At 41.5% G+C, this 27,132-nt stretch overlaps 1 protein-coding gene across 3 annotated transcripts in view; it reads left to right on the forward strand.

Moving 5' to 3' along the window:
• The first annotated feature begins 8,534 nt into the window (after window positions 1–8,534).
• FAM110B (family with sequence similarity 110 member B) overlaps window positions 8,535–27,132 on the forward strand; it is a 114,102-nt gene continuing 95,504 nt past the window's right edge. For 2 of the 3 annotated variants that reach the window (XM_066563347.1, XM_066563328.1), the window contains exon 1: window positions 8,535–8,639. The gene's annotated coding sequence lies outside the window, so the exon portion shown is untranslated. The remainder of the gene's footprint in view (window positions 8,640–27,132) is intronic. The other variant, XM_066563365.1, reaches the window with a different exon arrangement.

The raw sequence follows: 27,132 nt of genomic DNA on the forward strand, positions 1-27,132 counted from the left end.
CTGTTATTGGGTTCAGTAAATTGAAAATGTGTGCTGACTGATGTGAAGTTTTCTCTGACAACTCCTCTATGTTAAAACGCTGTTTGGGAGTGATAACGAGACCACCACCACAAGGGCGCTGATACTCTGCTTCAGCCATTGACCCGTTCTGGAAGCTCTGCATGTCTCTCTCTTCTGTTTTTCTGATGTAAAATATTTCCTTTTGGAAGATACTTCAATGACTTCAAAGATTTGTTCCCTGCTAGATTTTACCTGCTCCTGCTTTCGAAGAAAATAATTGGCAGTGTTGAATAAAGCACTCAGGAAAAGTACATACCATCTTATAGCTTATTGGTCTCATTGTCATTTCCAGTCTACAGATAATTATCAAAGAAAAGCAAAAAGTTGAATGAAAATACAGTCATAGGCTTCACTGGAGTCTCTGAAAGAGCCCCATAAGTTCATTCAAATGTCTTCCCTGGAATAAGTAATTTCTTGCTGAAAAACTGCATTGTTCTTACAGGGGTTAATCATAATATTTGTTTTATGGTGTGACTTCATCACCATCCAAATTGCTTCTACACTACACATACCCATCATTCCTCCTGATCTTGCTTTATATTTTAAATACCTTTACAGAATCTTTTTTACTTGCAAACCAGTGTCTCACAATCAATGGGACCTCATTACATATCTGTTTTACAAAAATCACATTTATTTATTGGGGTGCTGAAGTCGTTATTGGTTGTGTATAGTAATTCAGATTGGAGTTTATAAACACTTTCTTCTTTTTTACTGACCTGTTACACTGTGATTCCTTTCATCTTCAATTTTTCTCCTCCTTTTTAGAAATTTTATATTCGTTTTGATCCATTTGTATGTCTTTACTCTCTCTTTTAATAATCCCATTCCTTTTTATCTTTATCAGCTTATTTCTGCTTGCTTTTTCTCCTTGTCATGGTTATTCATTTCTCTCCTCTGCATTTGCACTCATCCCCTTTGCTTCCTTTCAAGCTAACAGATGTAGACTGTATTTACAGACTGGATTTTTTTAAGAATAACATATCAAAGTCAGACTACAAATATTACTTATGCCTGATGTCAGTTATTCACTACCTGTCACTTCCAATGCACACATCACCAAAGAGCCTCCACTGACACTCTGGCCCAAAGTATAAAACCTCTACCATTATATTTCAAAAAATAACAAATCTTTTCATGTCTGAGCTGTCAAAAGAAGCTCTTGGAATAGCCAGCATAGACACAGCCACTACCCCCACACACAATAGAAGGATGATCAAATACCTGCTAGCAGCAAGAGCTGATAACTCTGGGGGGTGGCAAACCTTTTCTGAGCAGCTCCAATGCAGCAACATGGATTGATTTTTTTCCCCCTTTTTTTTTCCCCCACAATCTGCCCTTGCCAGGGTATTTGATGCATTCCTCAAAGCAGGGCCTGGGAGTAGCAGTGCCTGGGATGCAGCTGCAGCTCCACTGGAGGAACGCTGTGGGTGAGTGCCAAGGTGGCATTGCACATTTGGGTTTAGACAATGTACAAGGCCACGTTGAGCTGCCTGTTGTGCTGCTTGCTGAAACCACCAGTGAAAGAACAAACAAGGCTTGGAAAGTGGGATGGTTTCATATTCTGCAGAACTGCTTTAAATAACCCCTCTCTGACACCACACCACAGAGGGACATTGATGCCACTCAGCCTGTGCCCTGGTAGGATCCCACACCAGCTGAGGTGCAGAGGGAGGGAGAGAGCATTGCTGCCAGCTCTAAGCCAAAGGGGAAGTGAAACCTCTCATGCAACTTAAAACCATCAGTCTTCTAGACCCCTCTTGATGAGAACTGGGGAAAAAATGGGAAAGACTTGGTGATTCAGGGCAGCAATTCCTGCAGCTGAAGTTCTTGAGAAAGAGGCATCTGTTCCTTCAAGCAGAGAGCTTTACTGAAGAGGAGGAAAAAATATGCACATAACAGTAAAGTCATACAAGGTTTCACGTGATAACCTTATATTTCAGATTTTGGCTAAGATTTTTGCTTGTCACATTAATGTGTATCTGTAACTGCAAAGTACTTCAGTACAAGCAGACTGCTCTCATACTTAAAAAATTCTACAGATACAATAGATACCATGAAATAAACATTTTCAGTAATTTATCTTTATTTTGATATATCATACTTGTTAAAACAAAAGGTTAATGATTTCTACATATAACTCAGTTCATGATCATCTTTTAATATTCCTCCCTTCTTTCCTTAACTGTTCTCAAGATCCTTGAGCTAACCCTTTCTCTGAGGAAAACAACAAGTAACTAAATTTTCAAAAAAGGCTAAATCAAACTGTCTTTCAAACACCACTTTCTGCATTAATGATTTACCAATCCAAACCCTGTTTAGTTCTTGAGAACTTGGTATGTTGTTTTGCCATTTTCCTCCTGCTATTCTGAGCTAATTCTGCACCTCACACAATGCTTAAATAATGGAGAGAGCCTGAAATCAGACCTCGCTGCTTTTTGGATTTATTTACACCCAAACATCCACACTGCAACTCACATGCAACTCACACTCAGCAATTTTTGACCCCTATCAAATTTCCTAGGTCCTGGGATTTAAGGGAGAAAGCCATGCAACAGGCAATGGCTCCTGGAATCACTCTCTCCTAGTATTTGCTGTGTGCTCTAAGATCTTTCTCATCTCCCCTGCTGATCCAGACTTCCCTGATAACATCGCTTCCCATGCTGGCTTGATGAGCTGAAGAGAAGAAACACCTGCCCCAGTGTTTGAGAGCTGAGCAACAGCCAGAGTGCTGCAGGCTGATGTGAGCACAGGAGCAGGGTGGGGGCTTTTTCCATGGACGAATTATGATCCACAGTTTAGTGTCATCACATTTGCTATCTATTACTGATTCTCATGTTAGTGCCATTCCCTAATGTGGTCATGAGTGTGTTCCTACATTACTCTGCTACAATACTGAGAAATGTGATGCTCTGTGGTTTTAGTTCCTGTAATGAGAACAAGGCAGTTCTACTCACACACAAAATTTGTAATTATACAAGGCTATATCGTGTTACTGGCAACTAATTAGAATTCTCTGTTGAAATGACATTATTATACATCATTAACATAAAATGTCAAAACTAGCATCACAGTTGCTTTCATACAAAAAATGAGCCTACTTCTGTAAGTGAAAGCAACAAAATTACAGCAATTTTAGTATCAGTATTTTAATATATATTATAGTTTATGTAGTATGGTCAGAGGTTTTTCCATATAAAAATTACAAAAAAATTTTTAAAATGTCAGTGACTATCAATTTTGTCCTCTGCATTTATTAGGCAGATTAAATAAAATTCAAAAAACATTAAATGTCAAAGGGTGCGTGCACCTTTGACATTTGGGGGGGGGGGTTGAACTTATAGTATAAGTTCATATTTTGCTCTATATCCTTAGAGTACAGGGTACACACTACAACTAATTTACTCTCTTCCATTACTTCATAAGTGATGTTATTATCATATTGCATACAGTTAAACTGAGACAAGAAATTGAATTCCTTCTGGACAGACAGTAAGTAAAATGCTGGTGCTGGGATGAGGACACAAGGCTCTTTGGAGCAGGCTAAATATCAGAACATCACATTTATTTCTCATTTACATGCTAGGTTTGAATATTTCTAAATGAGATAATAAGTAGGTTTTTCATCAGGAATCTGTAGGATACATTGGTGAAATCAAGCCACAGATGGGAAGGTACCTACCTGTTCCTTGACAATATTATGATTTTGGTAACATATAAAACTGATGAGAGGGTAGCATTCCCTTGGCAGCACACTAAATATGCCACAAGACACATAACCAATGAGTATAATTTGCAAATGTGTATGGAGAATCAGTCTTGACAGTTTTGTTTACAAAGGCAGGCAGCTATTTGCTGATAAGAGATATGACATGCTATTCATCTTGCTGCTACTAAGCCAAAGGGATTGCAACTGTGATAACAAACTGTTAGATTTGATTGTTGGAATGCTTATGCAATGTTAGTAATAAAGGGTGTTTAAAAGCATATCTCATTTGTTCTTGGGCAATCACATGGCATTTCTTATAATAATTTTCCTGGGACTCTTAAAAGGACAAGCTAATTAAAGAAAAGATATCTGTCTGGCTCAGCTTTAATGGGTCTGTGTTCTCTAAGTAGGTGTATGTAGGAAACAGGACCAGACGTGTCTTTATTTCTCTGCTTGCATGGGTTGAGGCAGAATGTCAAGTGACACAGTCATGGCCTCACATCTTTCAGTTCCTTCATTTTGGCTGGCATCACCTCCACACACCTTCCAAAACTGGAAAATAAACAGTCCTAAAGATAGGACAAGGGTAATGGCCGTAAACTGAAAGAGGGTAGGTTTAGATTAGATAAGGAAGAAATTCTTCACTGTGAGTGTGGTGAAACACTGGAACAGGTTCCTATCCCTGAAAATTTTCAAGGCCAGGTTGGACTGGGTTCTGAGCAACCTTGTCTACTGAAAGGCATCCCTGCTTATGGCAGTGGGGCTGGAACTCAAGGACCTTAAGGGTCTCTTCCAACATTAACCATTATATGATTCCAAGTAGTGCTGAGATCTTCATGAAGCTGAGGAGGAGATTTCTGGCTTGTTTCTCCCTCTTACTGAGCACCAGAAGAATGGGCCCGCATGACTAACACCTTTCCTTTGTCATCAGCCCCCTGCTTCACACAGTACTGAGAAAACACTTTTCCAAGCACTCCTAAATACCTACACCATTTATAGCCTGAGTAACATGTTGCTCACAAGTATTCTTACAAAGCTTATGATCAAAGTAAAAAAAAAACCCCAAACTTATATAATACTATCCAGAGTAAATACAGGACTAGAGAACCCAGCCATGTTTTTTGTGAAATGTTGCTCACTGAGTTTTGTTGAATGTGTGCATGCAACTCAGTAATGTGCAGACAAGGGTTGATCCAGCTGTGATGGCTAAAGCTGTGTTTTGTCTGGCCAGCTCACTCCCACCCCAGCAGGCACGGAGTCTGAGCAGTCAGACCAGGTTGACCATCAGGCACGGCTGGAGAGTCTGAGCAGTCAGACCAGGTTGACCATCAGAGATCGTGCACATGCCTCACTAATGGATTTAACCAATGCTGGGTACACTAAAATACTTTGTGAGGAGGGTGAAGGGGTAGCTGCTGCAGGTTACAGCTTGTAACCTGTTGTTGTAACAAGCTGAGCTTGTGGCTGACCCCAGCTCACACCTCCTGGTCAGGAGACTGGAGAGAATATTTACAAGGATAAATGTCATCCACCCTTACAGGGGTAGGGGCAGCTAGGAAGGCTGCACCACTCTTGAATTGCTATGGCTTATTCAGCCTGAGTGCTGCAGTAATTCAGGCAGCAGTCTGCATTTTTTAATGTATTTGAGCATTACACATAAGTCTACACAAGGAAGACATATCAAAACCCCAAACTTTCCACAGCAGGGATTTTAGAGCTAACAAGTGGAAAATGAGTGGCTTTGTTCTCAGTCATTCTTACAGTTACAGGTGACTTTGTGAATAGCATATACTGTGCCAAACTAGAACTGAAATCCTCTTTGAATGCAAGCAGGCCTTAGGTTTAGCAGCAGCTGTAAGATGGAGACTTACTATTAATGGCAGATTCAAGCAGCGTGAACAATAATGAGGCTCTGTTTAAGGTGGACACAGCTTGTCTGCATTACAACTGGACCTTGAGAACCTTTGTTAATTAACACAATTTTAAGTGGTGTCAGCTGTTTCTGAGTAAACCAATTGATTAGAGCAATAAATGCTTTATTCTTGGTCTTACAAGAATATGGATTTAGGAAGAGAGTTATGATCAATAGGCGGGGTTTTAATTTTTTTATCTCAAAACCTTTTGAAAGTTGTGAAATATTTTAATGGACTGAGAGGATTATTTCATTTTTTAATAATCTGTTATTTGGAAAGCACAAAGAAGAAATCAGCCTGGAATGTGATAATTTTATGTTCATTTCCAGGGGTTCTTGACTTAGTTCCAGACAACACAACTTCTTATGTACAATTTTTACTCCTATTTAGCAGCTTTACTGACCAAGTTTAATTGGATACATGCATGTTTATAAAATTAGTTTCCTGTCTTGGATATGATTTATAAATCCAGGGTTATAGTGCCTTAAAATACAAAGGTTTGTGTAGGAAGACAATCATTTAATGCAGCCTTAAATGTCATCTTAGGGCCAGGGTGCTGGTTTCATTAAAGGGATCTGGCACGTGACAAAGTCCATGGGCATTCACGATGAGCTCAAGGCTGCAGCTTGCCCGCGACTGGGAGGACCTCTCACCACTGCTTCAATGGGTTGGTCATCTGGCTGGGGCTTCTGTCACTAGTCTTGACAGTGAAAACAAAGATCATATTTTGGTAGCTATATTAAAAGGCGAGGCATTAATTTATTATTCCATACTTCTTCCTAGAGGCAGCAGCTGCACAGTGTGGCATAATTTAATAAAGCTGTTCATTATCTGATTTCTGGGTATGAAAAGCTTACCAGGTAGTAGTGTAAGGAACAACTCCATAGTTCTTGTTTTGTCAGAAAGGGCAGAACAGAACTGCTATACATGCACCTAGGCTTTAGCAAATGTCTGCATATTGATCTGAAGTTAAAATATTGATAAGCCACTGTTTTGACTAGGAATTGGGAAGTTTTCTGGCCAGAACATGTCATCTAATTTCACATTACAGTTGCATTTACTTATTCCTCCCCTTACTACATACATCCAGCCTAAAGAATGAAGGGCACAATGCACATCCTGTAAAAGTTGGCCGCAAGAGGTGGGATGCCTGTGGATTGGACATGTGACAAATGACTATGGCATTGTGTGGCAGAGGCTCCATTCAGCACACACTGCAGGGCTGATGGTTGGCTTCTGGCCCTAGTGCATAATGCAGCAAACAGATCTCAATAGCACCTAGGATGTATCTTACATCTCTAGCACACTGGCTTTATTAATGTCTTAGGCAGGCTTCTTCATGCTTACTACACTGTTTTACATTTTCAGACTTTTCACCCCCAAGCACATAATTTTTTAATTTTAAGATAAAACAAAAAATTATTCCCCCCACAACACAGCTACAGGAGTAAAGGTTCAAATTCACATACTTTTCATTCCCTTTTTCTGATGCAGCTATGCTAACACATATAGGAAGCAGAAGGTCTGTGTGGGTAATGCAGAAAAGCTCACATGCCATGGGTTCCTCTCCTTCCTCACATACCTCATGGACCATGCAGAAAATTTCTAGCTAATTAGCTAGGGGAACTGATAAATCATCTGCTTCTTTGGAGCACAAAAATGCAACATGGCCTAGTACTAAACCTGAGGAGTGGGCTTAGCATCTAAAGCCCTGTGCTGCTCTGCCCCTCTCAGTCTGGGAAGCAGAACTCTGCATAGTGAGAGCTCCCAGGTGGGATCTTTTAACTGCTGGGGCTTAATGAACATTATGTGAAAAGACCTTTTAAAGGAGGCTGCTTAGAGTTTACTCCTGGTTATAATAACCCTAGGGTAGTCCACTTTTGTTGCTGCCTTCTTAAGAGTCCACTTGTGGCTATACAGTGACTGCTCATTCCACCTCTACGCAAAGGACTAAAGTCTAACTCTGCTTCAGAGAAGGTCTCGTAGAAGGGTATTGCTGTCAGTTTCTTCTAAGTTAGATGCGATTGAGGGGAAATTCTCCCACTTCTACTGTTTTAACTGGCGTGACAAAACTGCATGTGTTAACCTCAGGTACCTGAACTGAATGACTAAATCGGTAAGCTTGGAGGAGATTTATAGGATGAGCACTAAAATATGGTGTAAAAGAAAAAAAAAAAGCTTTAAGAAAGGTACGTTAGTTGGACATGTAGGTCTATATGTGTGGCTACGTTTGAAAGATCTGTGACCTACCACAGACAATGGGGCAAAAGGTATATCTGAAATTCGTTTTTCAATGCTTCTTGGTTGCTGCCAAGCACAGGATACTAAGACAACAATCTTCGCGATGCCATCTACCCTGAGCAATAAAACCCCCTCCCTAATTTACCAGGAGTCACCAGTCAGCTCCTGAGGCATAAACAGGCAGCTGAAGCACCGCGCGTAGGCTGACTTTAGTGCTGGATGCCGAGCAGCGCTTGGCACAGGTGGAGTAGTTTTCATCACAGACCCAAATTAACTCCAGTGAAGTTGGTCCGCGCCTGCCAGTGCCGGAGGAACAATCTCCGCGGGGGAGAAGCGCCCAGTGCGCGCCACCTTCCCCTCCCGGCGCCGCTCGGCCGAACAAAGGCGGCAGCGCCGGGTCCCCTTTGTGCGCCGCGGGTCGGGCAGGGGGCGAGCCCAGCGCCCGCCCCAGGCTCCCGGCCCGGCCCGGCCCGGCCCGGCCCGGCCCGGCTCGGTTCGGCAGCGCGTCGGGAGGAAGCGCCGGCTGTGCGGCTGGCGGGCGGCTGCCGGCGGCCTGGGCCCTCCCCGTCTCCTCCCCTCCGCCGCCGATCCCCGCCCCCTCCGCCCTCTCCTCGCGGCGGCGGTGGCGGTGCCTTTCTCGGCCCCGGCTCCTCGCGGCTCTCCGCGGCTTCGCCTCGCTCCTCTCCGGGGGCTCCCGCGCCGCGCTGCCCAGGACGGTAAGGGCGAGGCGCGGCTCGGCTCGGGGCCGAAAGTGGCTCCGTCCCGCGGCTCCCCCGCTGGCTCGGGGCGGCCCCGGGAGCGGGGGCGGGCGGGACCCCGCGCTGCCAGCCCCGGCGGGTGTCTGGCCGAGGGGCTGCAGCGGAGCTGGGGCGCCGCGCTGCCCCGGGGGCGGGCGGGGGCTGGCCCCAGCCGGGGGCTGCAGCAGGAGCCGCCCAGCCCTGCCCTGCCCAGCCCAGCCACGCTGCCGGGGGTCGGCGGGCAGCTCCCGGTGGGGACGGAGCGCAGCCCCGTGCGGGGGGTGCCGCGGGCGCTGCCCCACCGGCCGAGCCGGCTGCGCCCCCCGCCTCCGGGGCGGCGGCTCCGACCCCCAGCCCGCGAGCGGGTTCGCGGCGGAGCGGGTAGGGCGGTTTGGCTTGTCTGAAACGCCTCGCTAAATGGCAGGGGAAGGCATATGGCCCAGGAGAAAGCCGCTGGAAGCGATAGCTGTTGGACTCCTCCGAGTTATTTCCCCGAGTCGGTGCGTAGTGGGAACTTCCTCCCGGGATGCCCTTTCGGGGGGATGCGGGGCTGAGCACATGGCTGCCTCCCCTGGGTCTGCCCCGCGTCTGTCACTGCACCGCCTGCCAAGGGGCCTGCTGGCGCCTGCTCTCCTTTCGGAGTGCTAATCTGACCCCAAGAAAACTTTAGCTGGGCGAGGGAAGGAGGCTGCTCCAAGAGGTAATTTACTTTAACGCGTTGGGTTTTTTCCCTGTTCGTCTTCCTTCCCTCGCTCAGGCCAGGCATCTGTGAAAAGGAGGGAAAGCAGTGGGATTATCTGTGTCTAGGGGTCCAATACGTATGGCTGCTGATAGTGCAGAGAGGAAGGTTAAAACTTGCAAAGACTTGGCACTGGCAAATTAACATCTCCAGTGAATCGTAGTGTTAACTTTTTAGCTTGAATTTTATGGTCCTTTGCTTGTTGATTGTTCCTCGTGTTTAAAGTCTCTAGTTACTCAGGTATTTAAGGATGAAACATATTCTTTGCACTTGCAATGACAATGTTGTTGTGTTTTGTAAACATCAGGACAACTTTTATCCTTAATGTAGACCATTTTATCATTCAGCTGTATTGAGCTGTACTAAATACTTGCACTGTTTGTAAATCTGGTGCCGATTTGTTAGGTGGCTTTGCAAAGGTCACTTCAGTTCATCCAATACAGGCATTTTTTGTAAAACGCCTGTATTGATTTAATGTGGTACAGGGTCAGACTTGACGTTTATAAATTATTTCACATTTGTACTTGTGTGCTATAAGAGCCATGCTTTATAAAGCAGCTATTCCTTAGTTGTTCCTTAAAGCTTACTGGCAGACCTTGGTGTGTGGTGTACAGGAGGTATGCAGCTTTATGGGCATCTAATGGTAAGTGTCCTACTTACTTAAAAATGTTGAGAGCTCTAAAAGGGTCAGTGTAATCCATACCACACGTGTGTTCATCTGACCTAGAATTAACAGAATAAAACACTTTTAAGCGCTTCTGGAGTGAAAGGTAGGATGCTGTTTCCTTGTGCATGGCTAACAATGGCTTGCTTTTTCAAGGTGTCCAGTGCCATGCTCCCCAGTTTGGAGGGTGGCAGAACACCTGGAAAGGCTTGGCTTAAGCTGGTGAGACTGGTCATGACAGCGGAAGGCGCCAGCAGCCTGGAGGTGCTCCACGGGGAGATGAACATGATGGTGTTGGCGGCCAAGGGAGGTGGATGCAGAGACCACCATGAATCCTTCATGGATGGTGGGCAGCCCTGGCCATGCTGTGGGGCTGCTGGAGCTGACAAAACTGTGTGCCCTCTCAGGGCCCCCGTTTCATGTGGGTTGGTAACTTAGCATTGCTATTTCATGCTGCGGTACTGAGTTTCCCCTCTGACTTTCTTCAGGAGGCAGCAGGCAGTGTGCGCTGCCGTGTAGGTGCAGGCATACCGGGAATGTGGTGCTAAGTGTGATTTACTGCCTCGATGGGACTGATAGCCTGTGCCAGCAAGTTCACTCTGCTGCACAGAAGGCCTGGACTGCCTTCATGCCAGTGCATCCATGTTAAGCAAATTGTATCACAAGCCAAGGTTGAGAGTTAACCATGTTTTCCAGGTTCTTGTGGAGATCATTCACTGTCACTTTGCTGGAGAGGCTCTTTCTGTGTTGTGTTGTAGCAGTTGGCCACCTGCACCCTCCTTGTCTGCCCCTCTTAGGCTTGTGGTAACCATGCTGAAGAGCCAGCTGTTGTTGCATTTAATATAGGTGCAGTTTTCCACTGGATAGGAGATGGTTTTCCCTTAAAGGTTCCTGCTTCTCTTTCAAAATCTGGAGGTCTAAGGTTGATTTACTGAGTCAAATTGTCAGACGCAACTTTACAAATAAATTTTGATTGCTCAGAGCTACAGAGCTCATTTTGGATAGTGTGCTAGTGTGTAAAGGGAAGGTGTTTCTCAAATGTGCTCTTGTAAGTATGTTTCCCAGTGCTGACTAGTTAAGTTAGATGTCAGTACACTGAATTATCATAGGGTAGATTTTGGCCATTAATTGTAGTGGAATGCAGAGTAAATGAAGGCTTATGTTTACAGCCTGCCCAGAACTAGAGGGTGTATCTTTGAATTCTGGAACATCTCTGGTCTCTCACTGGCTAACAGTATGTCTTGTTTTCTGCTGCTAGATTATGGCTCCCTTCCATAAGGCCTTAAGCACATGTGTTGATCAGCCACAAGTTAATAATTTTGAATTAAACTGGAGGGTAAGTATATGTCAACTACAAAGTGTTTTTCTTTCAAGGAAGCTTTATTTTAGTAGGGCAAGTTCTGAGAAGTTAGAAAAACTAGTTTGTGTTGTCCACAGAGCTAAAGGCCTGTAGGAATTGGAGGTTTAAATTGAAAAAAAAAAAAAAAGCTTGGACTGTCTTAAGTGTAAGGTACAATAGCTGCTTGGAAACTGCATTTTAAGGAGAAGGAAAAGCTTGCCAAGTTGGGCTGGGGACCTTGCTGTGAGAATAAGATACTGCAAGTTACCAGAAAACCTAAAAGGAATGAAGCAAAGGAGGGGATTGATTGTTGGAGAGCAGAAACTGCAGGGATAGCATGTGAACTGCCAAAAGCTAGAGGATGAAGAAATTTAAGATGAAAAGAGGGAAAAAAAAAAGAAAAAGAGCAGAAGAGAATTTGGCTATGATGTTGTGAGAAGCAGGCTGTATGAAAAATGCTTGATACCTCTAAAATTAGCGCTTCTTGTTTTAGTTGTTTAGTTTTAGATATGCATGAGGATTTGAATATGGGAGAAAGATAGGGTGCCAAATGGAAATGACTGGAAAAAATGTCTTATGTCTACTCCCAGTCAAACTAAGTCTAAGGGTCTCTGCTTTTGTGCTCTGAAAGAGCTGGGGCAGGGCACTGGAGCCAAGTTAAAAAATAGAATTGGATGTTATTGGTTAGGCTGAAGGTAGCAGTTGTGATAGCAAGACAGCAAAAGATGTATAGTTCCATTTCTTTTAAAAAGAGAAGAGAAGGATATCTTCACACCTTTTACTCTGGTCACAATAGAATTTAAGGATTTAGAAAAAAATTTGGAATGGAAAAAGTAATTAAGTATATAAAGCTAAGTGGAAAACAGGATAAAGAGCATCATGTATTTGCCACAATTAGGTCATGGGAGACTAAAGTCATATTATTACTGGCTAAATACTGAATGTCCTAGACAATAGGAGCAGAAGGCTTCAGTTCCATGTATATACACCAAAAATAACTAAATTGGAAGTGTGAGGCTTAGCTAAAGGTGTCTCCTGAAGGGGAAATTATGAGTTTGCCTGCCTGAATAAAGGAATTATTCATGCCCTGCATCTGTATTAGTGGGGAGCTGGTGTCTTTACTTCACCATACTGGCTGAAATAACTGTATGAGAAGGACAATTGCTGGTGAGGCAAAGTTGGGAAATGTAGTCAGCACTGAGGTGGGTTGGATTATTGCACAGGAAGAATTGAATGTCTGTGATGACTGAAACAATAGGAATGTCAGGAAGTTGAATAGCTCTAAAAGCAGAGTTATTTACTGAGTGATTATTAACAACACATCTGCTATCAGGTGGCAAGTCATGCCTTAAAACAGGTTTGGAGGAAAAGGCCTGACAAACATAGTCAAACAGGGATGGTTCTTGTTTGATACTGACCATGAAATGGGAGCAAACGTGGTGCTCTGAAGAGCTCTTCAGTGAAGATAGACAAGTCATTAGGCAAGGCATTAGGGTGACTTTGTGTCAAATACTGTACATAGGTCTGGGCACTTATGTACGGAAAATATTAAATCCTAGTGGAACACGTAGATGGACATCCAAGCTACAAAGATCATGTAGTGTGAACAGTCTGGAGTTAGATGAGAGACAAACCTTAAACTGCTCTGGCTTTTGTGTCTTAGTAATGGCAGAGATGGGAGATAGCAGCTGCTTAGAAGTTCCCTGGGGCAAATTCTTGGAGGAGAGGAAGGGTCATAAACTGAAGATTCATCTGTGATTTTGGGTTAAAAACTTGATGTACAGAAGGGTAATTTGATGGATGAGTACAAGAATAATGCTCATGGGGAATTTGAAAGGAGTTTCCTTACTGTCAGATTTTGGATGCCTTCCTAGCTGTATGTATCCAGAGTCCCAGCTAAGTATTGAAGTTTGCGTGTGACTGTTCAGGAATGGAGCAGTTCAGGTAACTGAAACTGTTATATTTTATGCTTTGGTGTTCACAGTTAATCAACAGAAATAGTACTTACTTTACTTCAGTAAAGGAGGTGTGATGAGCAGAAGCACTTATTTTTGGGGAGCGTGTGTTGTCTAGTCACATGATAGTGGATGGATTTTATAGCAAGTAAAAACACTTATCTATAACATTAGTAGCTGTTTTGTTCTCTTTTTAGTGCATAATGGAGTGGAATGAAGCTTAACTCATAAAATATTTAAGATAACCACAAATTAATATATGTGGGACAGAAAATGCATAAATGGACATGCAGGCTGGAGGTCAGGTTGGCTGACTTGCACCCATAAATAAATAAAAGGGTTCTCCTGTCGAATGAGTGCCTGTGTTTATCCTCTGCCAGATTTCATACTCTCTGGTCTTAGGAGTGTTTCATGGCACTGGCTGCATCCTCTTGCTGGGGACTGTGCTCCTGGGAGTAGGGGGCTGCCTGGGGAGAGGCTTGGGCAGACCCTTATGGGGTAGATGAAGTGCAGAGCTGTTAAAAACCCATGGTGGGGGCTCTCAGCTGGGGGGACGTGTGTTTGTCTGCAGCTTTGTTTTGCAGTACCTGACCCAGGTGTTGGTGCTGAGCTATGCCAAGGCCAATGCAACCTAACCACTGGGAATAAATTGGGGTATGAGGTGTGCCAGTTGAGACACACTTCCTCTAGTGACAGCGTTGAAGACTTCACCGTGAAGAGATGTGTGCCCCATTGGAAGTGTAAAGATGGCACGTATGGTTTGAAGGCTATGTTGACTTTGTTTGACCTTTGTCATAGTGTCAGTCTCTCTTGGTTTATAAACTGTCCTGTGGCTGGTCTGTGTATACCCAGTGAAACTTGTGGTAGCTTTGAGATGACTTCAAAAAGAAAAAAAAGAATATGTCACCTGTGTGAATGTATTCTGAGAAGAAGCATGGAAAAAATAAGGTGCTTTGAGTATGTTTGTACATGAAAGCAAGATGAATATCTTGATATTGCTTTATGACTATTTGTTTTGAATTTATAAGGCAGGTGTCTTACTTCCTTAGAAATAATCCAGTGGTAAACTCCCCTCCAATGTAGTTTATTAAAAATCTGAACTATTGAATTTTAAGTGTTTGCTCTAACTGCCTGTGTATTTTTTGCTTTAGAGAGGAGCTATATAATGAATTCAATGTGTCAGCATGCCCCATAGGAAGTAACTGTGAAAAGATTGTGTTGAGCCATCAGAAGAATAATTAGACAATCCTAGGGAAAATTGAACGCATTGTCCTGGTAGCTTTTAGCATGCATTATTAGGCTGTTTGCTTACTGTTATTTTTCATTTACTGCTATTGCCCTATTATGCAATAAAAGTATAGTTAAAAAAGATGAGATGAGGGCTGTGGTGGGCATCTTTCATTTGACAGCCTTCAAGTCCCAAATTAATGAATGTGGTGGAAAAGTTTTTTCACGTTTACAAGGGAGAGATTCAACCTAAATTCAAAGAGTCTTTAGCAAATCAAAGAGCAAAGCACTTGTCTCTTGATGCTTTGCTGTGTTCTTTAAAAACAAAAATCACTCAAATAATTTCCTGTTACAATTTGAGGTCTTGGAAAAGTCTGCATTAAAAAATGGGAGGAAATGTTTTAAGGCTTTACTGGACAGGGAAGATAATAATTGAGTTGAATATTGTCTGAGTTGTCTTCTTCATCCAGTGCCTCTCCACAGTACTAGACAAGTCTGTTTTAAGTAACTACCCAAATTCACGAGTGGACCCAGACCTTTGGATTTGTAATGACCTTTGTATGTTCTCTCTCTCTATTTGACAAGTTAATCTGTGAGTGCTACTACTTGGGAGGTCAGGCAACCACAAGGAAGCTGTTCCTCATGTATGCATGTGCATATATAGATATATGCAGTTTGAATTAGGATGGAGGAGAATCATTTAAGTAATGCTTCGTTAGAACACTTTTGAGATGATGGTGATGATGATAATATGAATTTTATTTTACTTTATTTTATATATATAAAACTTAATGTTGCTGTGATATGTTTGTCAATCTGTTATTTGTTTTCCTGTCTAATTCCAGTGGGTTTGGACCATTTTTAAAATTGTGCTTAAGAACCTTTTGTCACTTTTGTCACATGAAGCCACATACTTCAAGATTATATTTTGAAAATTGCATATTTATTACTAACATTTGTAAATTGCTCGTGTAAGTACAATAAGTAACGTGACACATTCCATGTGCATGTTGTATTTAATTGCATTTAATATTTAGATTCATATTATCTGTGTTGTTTTGCCTTTCTGAGCTGCAATGTTGCTGAATTTTATTACTGTTGGGTTGTTCCAGTGTGTTAGTTTGGGTGTTCAGTGATAATTGCAGTGAGTGTCAATCCTGAATGAATTTAAATGGTAGGCAGTGTGAATGGAACTTCATGGTTTTCTTTGCTCCATTTGGATAGATGTTGTTTTGTCACTGAAGATCACTTGCGATAGTCTCTCTACATAGTAAAACTTGATACAATATGTAGGGACTTACTGATAAACCAGTTAATTTTATTAATTAATATCTGCTAATCAGAAACTAGAATCGCATTTCCATGTGTGATTTTTGCAGTGTGTTTGTACAAATGCTTGGGGAGCATTGCAGATGGGAAGGCCTGCTTCTTCAGACTTCCTGCAATGCCTCCATGCATGCTTTACTGAAGGATTTCAGGTGTTTTAGTTAATTTTGTCTTTATTTATTGCTGCTGTGCTGTCTTGCACTGTTTTCTGTGCAAGTTTGGGGTTTACTCCTGTTGTAATATTGGGTCCTATTCCCTGCAAATGAAATGATGCTTATTAGGCTGAGCTTCAGAACTTCTAGCTGAAGTGAATCCCCCAAATCTTTGTGTATTTAAAACTACAGATTTCAGGTCTTTCCCCCTTGTGCCACTTTGTTTCTCTTTGATAGACTATGAGGAAAAAGAGACACTGACTCTAATGAAACACACCGTATAGGAGTACACAATGTTCTCTTTATTTGAAGAGAAATCTTGTTTTCCTCTGATCTTTGCTGTAGTCATTTGAGGTGTTCACTTGTGACTAAAATACATTTATTTATTTAAAAAATAAATTTTGATTTTTTTCTGATGGCCTGTTTCTTATAGCAAGTTTGTGCTAGCACACAAATTTCTTTTAGGACTGAGAACTTTTTTTTCCCCCTGTTTAATTGAAAGATGATCAGTATCATTTCTCTCTTCCTTTCCTCTCAATCTCCCTTAAACCAAAACAAACCCTTCAGTCCTTAAACAAAAGTGTCTTTGTTTTTACATTTGTTTTATGAAATTGCTTGAATCCTTTGGGAAAAGCTTTCCTCTCACAGGAAGAGAGGGAAAAAACCCCCCACCCTTCTAAAGCCAAAAACAGCAAGCTTGCCACCAGACATTGCTTTGTTTTGCTATCTGAATAGTGGCAGATTGCATAAAAAAAGCAATTTCTCATCTTAATGAATGAAAAGTGCAATTGCAGAAATGCACACAAATAGACAAATGGTTTTCACTCAGCATACGTAAAATTGGTAGTATCCAGGGCAATAATTTGCTGCACGCCCTTCTGGAAGCTTCTTCACATTTGGAAGTGGAATTTTAAATGGGTATTTTGTAGTTCTAAGAGGTGGGACTATCAACTGCTCCTTGGCCTTTCTGATTTTATTTTTTGACACTGTTTATTCCTAAAAGTCTCTTGTACACCTTGGTGCTGTTCTGATGCTGTGGCCCCAGCTGTGGAGCCATCCATCCCGGCACACTAGGCAGTTGTGTGAAACACCATCTCCTGACCTAGGAACCTGGAAACTGGCAGCAAACATGAGTTAAATGAGAGATTGGGCCAGGAAGACAAAGAATTATGTGAAATATCACCCTGCTAGTTTGTCTGCATGGGCTTTATTCAGAATATATACTTAAGAACAGAGTGCTGATGGGCTAGAACAAGATTATTGCAGCAGACTTTCTGCCAAATGTAATAAAAATGCAAAATTGAGTCAGTGGTCTACTATTCTTGATCACCTGTATTATTATGCAGGCTGGAGGGATCAAGGATGAAGAAAAATTTTCTGAGTAAATGCTGCAGGTGAATGAAAAAATGAGGCGGCCTCCCTTAACACCAGGAGGTAAGGGCTTATCTGCTGAAGAGTGAGAAATCAGACACTGGGCTAAAAGCATTGGTACAGGACTGTCCTGGAAGACCCCTTTGTAAGCATTATATGGAGAATTAGGAGTATGGTGGCCTCCCTGGCTTCCACTGGCACCTCACATCTTAAGCAGCTCTTGAATTTTGCTTGACGTTCCCTCTGTTGGTGTCCTGCATTGCTATGTCCCCCTTCTGTCCCCAAAGCCCATGCTGTGTCAGCTTTATGGCTCATGCTGGGCTTCCATGTGTGTGCAGCTGTGAACAGCTGTGTCCTCATGACTGGCTTAGCCATAGTGTCCTGGTGAAACCTCCATGTCATTTCCTGGGCTTCCTTTTTATATCCTAACCTTGCAAGTACAGCTGCTTGTGCTTCCAGTGCCTGGGAAGAGAACTGTGTGCTCTGCAGTGTCTTGTGGAGTAGCATCCATACCTCTCATAAACAGGCATGTGCAGAGATGATTATATGGATGTTCATCTTATATCTGAAACATTAAGTGCTCATCATGAAGACTAGACCAGAGAATTATAGGCTTTGGAGAGATAGAAGCTGAATTAACTTGTGCTTTGCTGGCTAAGCTGCATTAATGTTTTCATTACTTGCCCTAAAATGCAGTAGGCAAAAGCTGTAGGGAGAGGCCCTGTCCTCCATCTATGCTGAATTCAATAAAATATAGGATTTCTCCTTCTAAACATTCATTATCCAAGAACCTCTATGAATGTATCAAATGATGCTGTTTAGATTGTTGCAGTCAACTGATTTGATTTCCATATTACTTCTGGGTGACTGTTGCTGAAAAGATTTTTTTACAAGGTGCCTTGCCCCAGTATGAAATCAGATCCTCACACTCCACCTCCTACGTATATATTGCTGGATTGTGTGGGCTGTGCTACTCAGCCAGAGAGCACAGAGGAGTATTTGCCTCCTGTGCTGTTGTTGTGGTCAAGGCTAATCAAGTGCTACTAGTGACAGGAGGGCTTGCTTTTCTGATGAATAGCAGGATGGTGTTGTATATTTTGCTCAGAGGGGATCAGCATAGATGCTGAGTAGAGGAGCTGCCCACCTGACAGATCCATGCTCACTCTCTTTGTTCCAGTTTGCTGTGTGCCCAGAACACTTTCCCTGAAAATGCACCCTGTAGGTGCTGCAGCTGAGCTGGGACAGCAAGGTGAAGACTGGAAGGACAGAGACTGCTATCCAAAAAGTCCTTACAGTGGACATGGTTAGTATTGCAGCTCTGCAGGCCAGAGGCTGTCACATGTTGCTGCAGGTTCAAGGCTGAAGGAATTGCTGTGTGAGCTGGGCATGAAGGAAGGAGGCATCTTGTATTATGGTAGTTGGGATACAGGCACTGTCTAATGTGAAGTTGCCTGCTGTGAGGTTCCAGTCTTTCTCCTACGTCTTTCCCATGTCTTGAACTTTTACTAATTTAAAGCTGAACTTCTAATGAGAAGCAAAAAAACCTGTTCCTTAATCAGTGTGATTTGCTTTCATGGAATACTTCATTCAGCTTAGTGCAAATTGTGAAAGCCATGTTTTTATATTTGAAAATTATGTCAGCTGCTCTTGACATTGAACCAGGCAGAAGAGTGCTGACAATCCCCATGAAGTCTGGCTTTAGTGAACTGTAATTTAGTACCATAACATACTGAGCTGAAAGAAGCAATAAAATAGTCCTCCATGTAGTTCTCTTGCATTATAGTTCTGGAGTTGCAGCTATGGGTTTTCCATAGTTTCCTTAATACCTTTCTCTTCTTAATAGGCAGTATATAGAATGCCAAACTCCTAAAATTCACTTTAAGTGTTATTAGAATAACTCATATGTTGGGGTGGAGATAATGGCCTCTTGTTCTTCTGTAGAGCAGTCACATGGGCACAAATTCTTTTTTTCTTTCCTTCTTTGAAGTTGTTTTGCAGAGTTATGCAGAAATGCAGGGATTTTTCCTAGGCTGGGATTTTTCTCAAGTCAGTGTCAGAACTCACTTTTTCATAATGGCTAAGATTGTGGCAGCAAGATAAACTGACAACAAGATAAACAGAACTGAAGTGAGGTAATCTTGTTCACCAAGTTGATCAGCTCTTACAATTTTTTTCAATGATCAACTAACTCATTGACATGGCAATTAATAGAAGTGTAAATGGGAATGTCAGAAACTGTGGTCACTGCCCTGTAAGCTTCACTGGCACCTACAGTGGGCGTTCTCCAAGGGTAAAGAAGAGGCACAGCTTGGATCTGGAGGAGGGAATTACAATGCTAGAGTATGGCTGAGTTAATTGTGGCTTCTGTGCTTGGTACCTCTAAAGGCTTCTGACAGTGGAAGGAGTGTGCCATTGACTTGTTGCCCAGTTTCTCTTTTTTTTAAATATTGTGATATCTCTGATCACAAATTCACAGACGTTGGGAGCTTAAAGTGTAGGAGAACTTTCCTTGATAGGAAATTACAGAACATACCTGCTTATGTGTTCTGAATTACATGATGGTATTTTTTAACCAATTCTATTGTGACTTGGGAAAAAAGGTGATATGTTCTCATGAAAAGAGATGTATTCTACATGGAAACCATGTACATAATTTTCAGATGATTTAAAGGCACATTTCAAGACAGATCAGAATTACCTTGATTTATGTATTTGGTCTTCAGCCTGACTGTGTACAAAATGTAAAGTGAAATAAAATTAAGATGTCTGGTTTATTATGTTGTCTACTAATAAAATACATCTAAGTGTTCACAAGGGAAAATTTTATTGGGAAAAAGATTCAAATGAAGTACTGCCTTACTGTCTCTGTTGTTACTTTTCTGTTGTCTTAAATTTTTTTTAGTTGTTTTTTTTCCCCTCCTTCTAACAGTGCCTAGGATGTGTATTTGAGCTAACCATTAATGCTTCAATTTTGATGTCTGTTGTACTTTTACCTGTATGCTAATGTATGTAGATGAATAGGCCAGGACATGACCTATATAATGCAAGTGCCTTAATTTACTCCTATGTACATTCCAGGGTGTGGATATTCAAGTAAAAAGGGAAAAGATGAGCTGGTGCCTGGTACAGTAATTTTAGCTAGAGACTGGTACTTGTGATAGGTGGGTAGTCATCAAAATAGCCACCATCTGATGCCATTTTTTCGATTCCTGCTGTAAAGGCAGCTCATGGAGACACATCTGCAGCCAGGCAGAGGCCAAGGGCCTGCTTGGGCAGAGTCATTCCTCAGTCCTCCTTTCCATCTTGAAGGCAGGCTGCACGTGCTGGGCTTGTCCTGGCGGCAGGGTGCACCTTGCAGCTGTGCTTCCCAATGATCTTGGGAAGAGGCAGCTCCTGGAAAGCACAGAGCCTCCCTGCTGTGCCCCAAGTTCAGGCTTCCTGCAGGAGCCCATGGGACATGGCCTGCCCTGCCTCTCTCCTGGATTAGGGCATGGCTGGCCTCGGATTGGAACACAGGGTCTACCTGGCCATCCCTGCTGGATCCTTTGGTGTCTCTAGTTCTGTGACAGGCACTTAACAGGAGAATGACAGATGATTCCTTGGATGCTGTGCCAGGAATTCAGCCATGCAGAGCACTCACAAGTCATAGTTGAGATTTTGCATCTTAGATAGAGAGAAATAATAAATCCTTCACATTAAACAGGATCAGAATACACAAAAAAACGTTTCCAGGAAAGCATGCATGCGTGAGATGGGGAAAAGGAGTTGATCTGGTTTCTGACGTGCTCCATTAACTCTGGGATCTGCAGCATTCCTCAACAGTCGAGAAATGTTATGTGGATGTCTGCAGGTGATCTTGAGTCATCTTGGAGACAGAAGACTGAATCCTCCTCTCAATCCCTTGGTATTCTTTCTGTAACAGGATGGTGTCTACATGTGTCCACACACAAATAATATTGTTTTTTTTTAAAGTCTTAAATGATCTAATTTTCTAGATGAGCTTTCCATTTATACAGCTGGTTTGGACTGAATCTGGGGAAGCAGTTCCAGTCCATGGTCTGCATCCAAAGGAGAAACTCCTCTGAGGACTGTTAGCTATGGTAGGAATGTAGTCCTTAGCAGGTGGGCTGGGCTCAAACTCTTGCCCTGCCCTGTGCTTGGAGAGGTTGTCCATGAATTCTGAGCTGCAGCATTGCTCTCCCACATCTTCTGAAGGGTGCTGAACAGGCTGGTGACAAGGCAGACTGAGCTGGGCATCCAGTGAAACGTATTCCCAGGTCCTTCTCCCAGGTTCTCTCCTAAAATATCTGAAATGCTCTTTTATCTTCCTATCAGTCCTCTTAGTTGGATTGTCTGGAAATAGTTACTTTCTTATAGATATTCTTGCTGGTGGTATAAGATAGCTTGGCAGCATCTATGAGAAAACAGTTATATGGGGAAGAGGTTGTTTTGAGATTTTTGTCTTAACTGGAAAAGTACCAAAAGCTGGGAAGTGCAAAATACATGTGTTGTTTTTTTTTTTTCCCCCCTGAAATTTCACACCACTTTTCAAAATAAATTCTTCTGCCTTTAAGTGGGTGAGTCCTTTCTCAAAAGTAGTGATTCCCAAATGTTCATATTTGAGCCAAGAATAAAATCTCTTTTTATGCAATCTCTTCAGAGCCTGCCTTTGAGAAAGAAAGAAAGAATTTAGTCTTGTTTTAGAGACTTTATTCTCTTTATAGAACATAATGAGTTTGCTTTTCAAAGGAAAAACTGAGAATTGCAGTGTAGGGGCACTGTAGTATCTTGGCTTGATTTTATGCAGGATAAAGGTGTTTAGTATTTAATACAGTAAACTGTCTAAAAGGATAAGTTACATGATTACCATGAACTTTTAAATAACTATTAGTATTAGTACTTGATTGTCAGTCAAGGCTGTGGCTTTGTAAGTAGGAGAATGGTTGCAGATATAGTCAGAGCTTTTCAAGATATTTTTCCTTTCCTTTTTGTTTATACTTATTTGCATATCTTAATTATGTCACCATAACTGTTTACAGTTTGAAACTGAAATGCTATTTTATTTCTCCAAGTATCTTTTGGTATCAGCTCAGTGACTTCCATTTTTAGGAGCTTGTTAACTTGCCTCTGACAGTTTCTTCATAGTCAGATATGGCAGCTGATGTCTGAGAGCTTTAGAATAATAATGAATGCCATAGAATTCTTTGTTTGCTTAGTGATGTGATCCTGTAGCTTGATTTCAAATGAACAAGCATCCATATGGTGTACGGGAATAAGTGAGTTGTCCCTTGCTCTGTGATACCTGTTTGTTGCTGGACTGCAGCTGACTCTTCAGGCAATAGAAGAGCCTGGTGGCAGAGTATGAAGTGGTATGAAACCACTCCTGATTGCAATCAGCTTGTCATGTATGCTTGAGGGAAAGGGTCAGAAAGTAGCCTCCAGGCATTTCCACTTCACAGTGTTGAATTGTGGTTTTATTAGTGTCAATATTTGGCTAATAATAGAGTAGGAGTTGATACCAGTTTATGGGTATTGTTCACCAAATTCAGTTTTACTCCACTTCAAGAGAAACAGCACCAAATGTAAGCGAAATATCTCTTGCTTTGTTAGTATTTAAACTTTTGTAACAAAATGACTTAGGACTGAAAGGAGTAGCTTCAATCTCAGAGGCAAACAGATGCTTCCCAAAACTGCCACACTGGAAAGTATATTTGTCTCTGGTTCTCTTTTTATTGTACTCTATGCCAAATTTAGAATCACAGGATTTAGAAACCCCTCCCCCATGCACTTTTTAGTAGTGACCCAACCTTTCTGTGATACAAAATGGATCTGTGGGCTGGAGAATGTTCATTTAGCTCCCAGGTGCACCAGAAGGGCTCCCAGATAGAGACAGCCGGAATTCCTGAGGTGCCAAGCCCAGCTGGAAGGTTTCTCCTGCAGCACCTAATGTAGCAGTACAGAAGTATCAGAAAAGGTTGTGTGAGGCAAAAGCAGATGATATTTAAAGATAAGCCTTGTTCTTTTACTAGTTGTTTTGCAGCACCAGATAAATGATAATTTTATTTAATTGTAAGGGGAATTCCATTGTGTTTGAAGGATTCTTCCTCTGCTCCTCAGTTTGTTGAGACCTTTACCAAGTGGGTAGACTTCATCAGTTAATACAGGAATCTACATAAAGGTGATGCAAAGTTCACAGAGTAGTAGTGTGGTATGGCTGTCAATTTAAACTGTTTAATATGTTCACAGCAAGGGGGTTTTTGGTTTTGGGTTTTTTTTGTCTTTTCTTGAGCTTTTTCTTACTGTCAAGTCAATCCCCAGGAATGATGGGTTGTGTGTGTGTCACATCCAGGCTATCATTCTGGCAAAATCACTGACAAGCTGACGTGTGTGGTTATTGTTTGTTTTTGGAGAAGGCACCAAAAAACACCACTTCCTAATTCAAAGAGAAACTTTTCTCAGAGAAAACTTGATCTCTTTGTAAGTACTTTTAAATCCTGCCTGTGTATTGCAGGTGCATGCCTGGACCACATGCTGCCTGGTGACTGCTCCTTCTGTGAACACAAGGATTAGAATAAAGTTTCAGCCTTAATCCTGGGTTTCCTGCGCTGATTCACTTTACAGCCTTATTCCTGTTTAGTTGCCTGTGTCTTAAAAAGCATGTTTTTATTTATACTTGCTGTCACCAAAAAAAAAAAAGACTCTCACTGTGGTATTTTGGTTTTTATTGTTGATGAACTGTGTAAAGATTTATGCCTTCCCCCCACTCAGACTCTTCACAAGGTAGTAATTAGCCATGTGCTATGCAAATTCATGCAGAAAACAAATTGGTTATGTGTTAATTAAAACTAAATGACAGCAATTTTATATTTAGGTTACTTTAAAGTGCCTAAATTATTTTGGATTTGAAGTCTTAAGTGTTTTTCAATGCATGCCTTAGTCCCCTCTTTGTTACTTTCAAACTCTATAGTAAATATATATGGTTTCTTATGTACAGAATTATATGCTATAATTTAAAAAAAAAAAAAGCAAACCAGTGTTTGTCTTCTTCAGGGCTTGACCTGACCTGCAGAATTTTGTGAAATGTGAAAAATAATTGTTCACTTTTTTAGTGGCCTTGCTTTTTGTACTTTTATGATCTTTGCAGTTTTAAATGTGGTGTGCAGAAATTGAACTGCATCTAAGATTTAATATTGGCCAGGACAAGATCTTGCAACGAAATTTGTTCAGCAATATGTTTAATTGACAAGTTGTTTTCTCGTTAGGCAGTCTTTTGTTTATCCTTGAAAGTTTTGCATTTAGGGGGCTATTTAAATCAGCTGTCTTTATAACTTAAATCAATAGCAAGCATGCAAGATGGTGTAAGCAACAGGAAAATAAGTTTCTTGGTGTTCTAACAGATTTAAAAGAAATATTTTTGAATTGTGTAGTAATGGCATATGATGGGTTTTTGATTAAAGAAAACATACTAGAAGCATGTGTTTGTGGTGGGTATTTTTTTTTTCTTTTTCAGGTTTTCATGTCTTAATTTGTTTCTTTACCAGTCTATTGCAAAACTGGACCCTGGTGGGTCCTCTGAGGGTTGCGTGAAAATATAAAGTCAAAATTTCAAGGGTTTAAAAACCACTAAGTCAATAAGATGTTTGACAGGGCGTTAGTTTATATTTGGGGGCTACAAAAGTATAAATCCGTGGCTAAGGTGTACAGGAAAATGTATGGAGGTAAATAAAGTTGCAGGGGGCCACTGGGGAAAATTTCAGATGTTGACAATTTCACTGATGTGTTTCTGTGAAATGATTGCCAGTGTTTCCTCATTCTCAAAAAGGTGCTTAAGTGAAAATTAAGCCTGTTGGGAGGAAGTGCTGATTAGCTCTTGTGTCCCATATGATGCAGTCAGGAGCTTGCCCCCCCTGCAGGGGGAGGGAAGGGAGGATAGGGAATTCTTCCATCTCTGATCCATATATTTGTAATCTCCTGCTGTTATTTTTTCAGAGGCCTAAAAATATATTGGATTCTGCTTCAGAAAGAAGATTGAATACATGTTATTGTAGGAACAGTCTTTTAGGTAGTTTAGGCAAGAAAGCAGCTGTTGTGTTAAAATGTCTGTATAAGTGTAGAGTCTTCCTTTGAGACAAATAAATTCGTTTTCTATACAATTGAGTGCTGTTGGTTTAGTTTGTTTTTTTTTTCAATTCTTAATAGAAGCTCAGCAGTAAGCCTTGACCACAGAATAAATTCTTTATCCTGTGTGATTTGTGTGCATTTGTCTTTTAAATCTGTTTAACAAAGTAGTGCAACAAATTTGGGATTAGCAACATGGTAGTTAGCTTTTCTGGAGGAAGCTGGGACAGAAAAATGGGGAAAATAATGTTTTTTGCGTTAGGTATGATGAGCTGACACAAAGATTAGCTGTATTGTGCATTTCTTTTCAAATGGTTCCTGACCTCATGGGTGCAAGGAAGTTGTGATTCAGCTGTAGCGGGATAAATTTGGCAAAGAAAATAAGCATGGGTTTTGTGCTGATTTGTCTATTGGCAGAAAGATATTCTCAGCTCGTAGACTTTCATTTTACCTCTCACAAATTTAAAAATAAGGGTGATTTAGTGCCAAATGTCTTTTGAAACACATGCTCTTGTATTGTATTTTAGTTCTCTTTACCATTTGTAGTGCCTTTATTTTTTTCTCTGGATCTGCTCTGTGTGATATGGAGGGCTGTAAATGCAAGTAAATCAGTTACTGCTCTCAAAAGTTTCTGATACGCTATGAAATACACATTTTAAATTTCAGTAACATGAAATCTGGGCTGTAAAATCCTACTTTTAATCTAGGCTTATTTGGTTAGGCTATGTCAAATCTGCTCCTAAAAATACTCAAGCTTTTTTCTATTATTATTTTCATTCAAGATCAAATCTCTTTGAACTATGTAGACACGCACCTGTGCTCATTTTAATCCCTGTGTAGTTTTCATCAATTATCACAGCAGGCAAGAAAAAAATCAACTTGTAAAATGCTTTTGAAAAGTAAATACATGCAACTTGGGGTTCAGGTTTCTGTTTTAATCAAACATCATCTGTATGCACGTTCTTAAGACAAAGCTGGGTGAGGGAGGAGCACAAAAAGCCTTTTTTTGTTATCACTGTGAAATATCTGAAGTGCTCTGCTGTATGATGGGTGTAATGTGTTTGTGTTTGTAGAGGAAGGCTGTGTTGTGTGTGTATATGCTTTTTTTTTTTAAGCTGGAAAAAATCTAGGTCAAGAGATTTCATTCTTATTAATAACTTAAAGCTTTATTCCTCAAAAATTATCCTCCATGGCTAGAAAGCTTCCTCACTGGGGAAGCACTGTTGCTCTCCAACATGGATGGGAGCATTTTCCTTTCCATCAGGCTGTAAAGATGTTCATCTGAGAATCACAGAGTCATTTAATTTTGAAAAGAACCCCCAAGGTCATTGAGTCCAACCATTAACTTAGCACTGTCAACCGAGTCCACCACTAAAGTATGTCCCTAAGCACCACATCTACACAGGGGTATGGTCACTCCATCACTTTATTGGGCAGACTGTTCCAATGCTTGACAGCTCTTTGGGTGAAGAATTTTTTTCAATTATCCAATCTAAACCTTCCTTCACGCAGCTTGAGGCCATTTCCTCTTGTCTTGCTACTTCGTAGAGAAGACTGACCCTGACCTGGCTACAACCTCTT

The sequence above is a fragment of the Molothrus aeneus genome, chromosome 1 (genome assembly GCF_037042795.1).
Source record: "Molothrus aeneus isolate 106 chromosome 1, BPBGC_Maene_1.0, whole genome shotgun sequence".
Lineage (NCBI taxonomy): Eukaryota > Metazoa > Chordata > Aves > Passeriformes > Icteridae > Molothrus > Molothrus aeneus.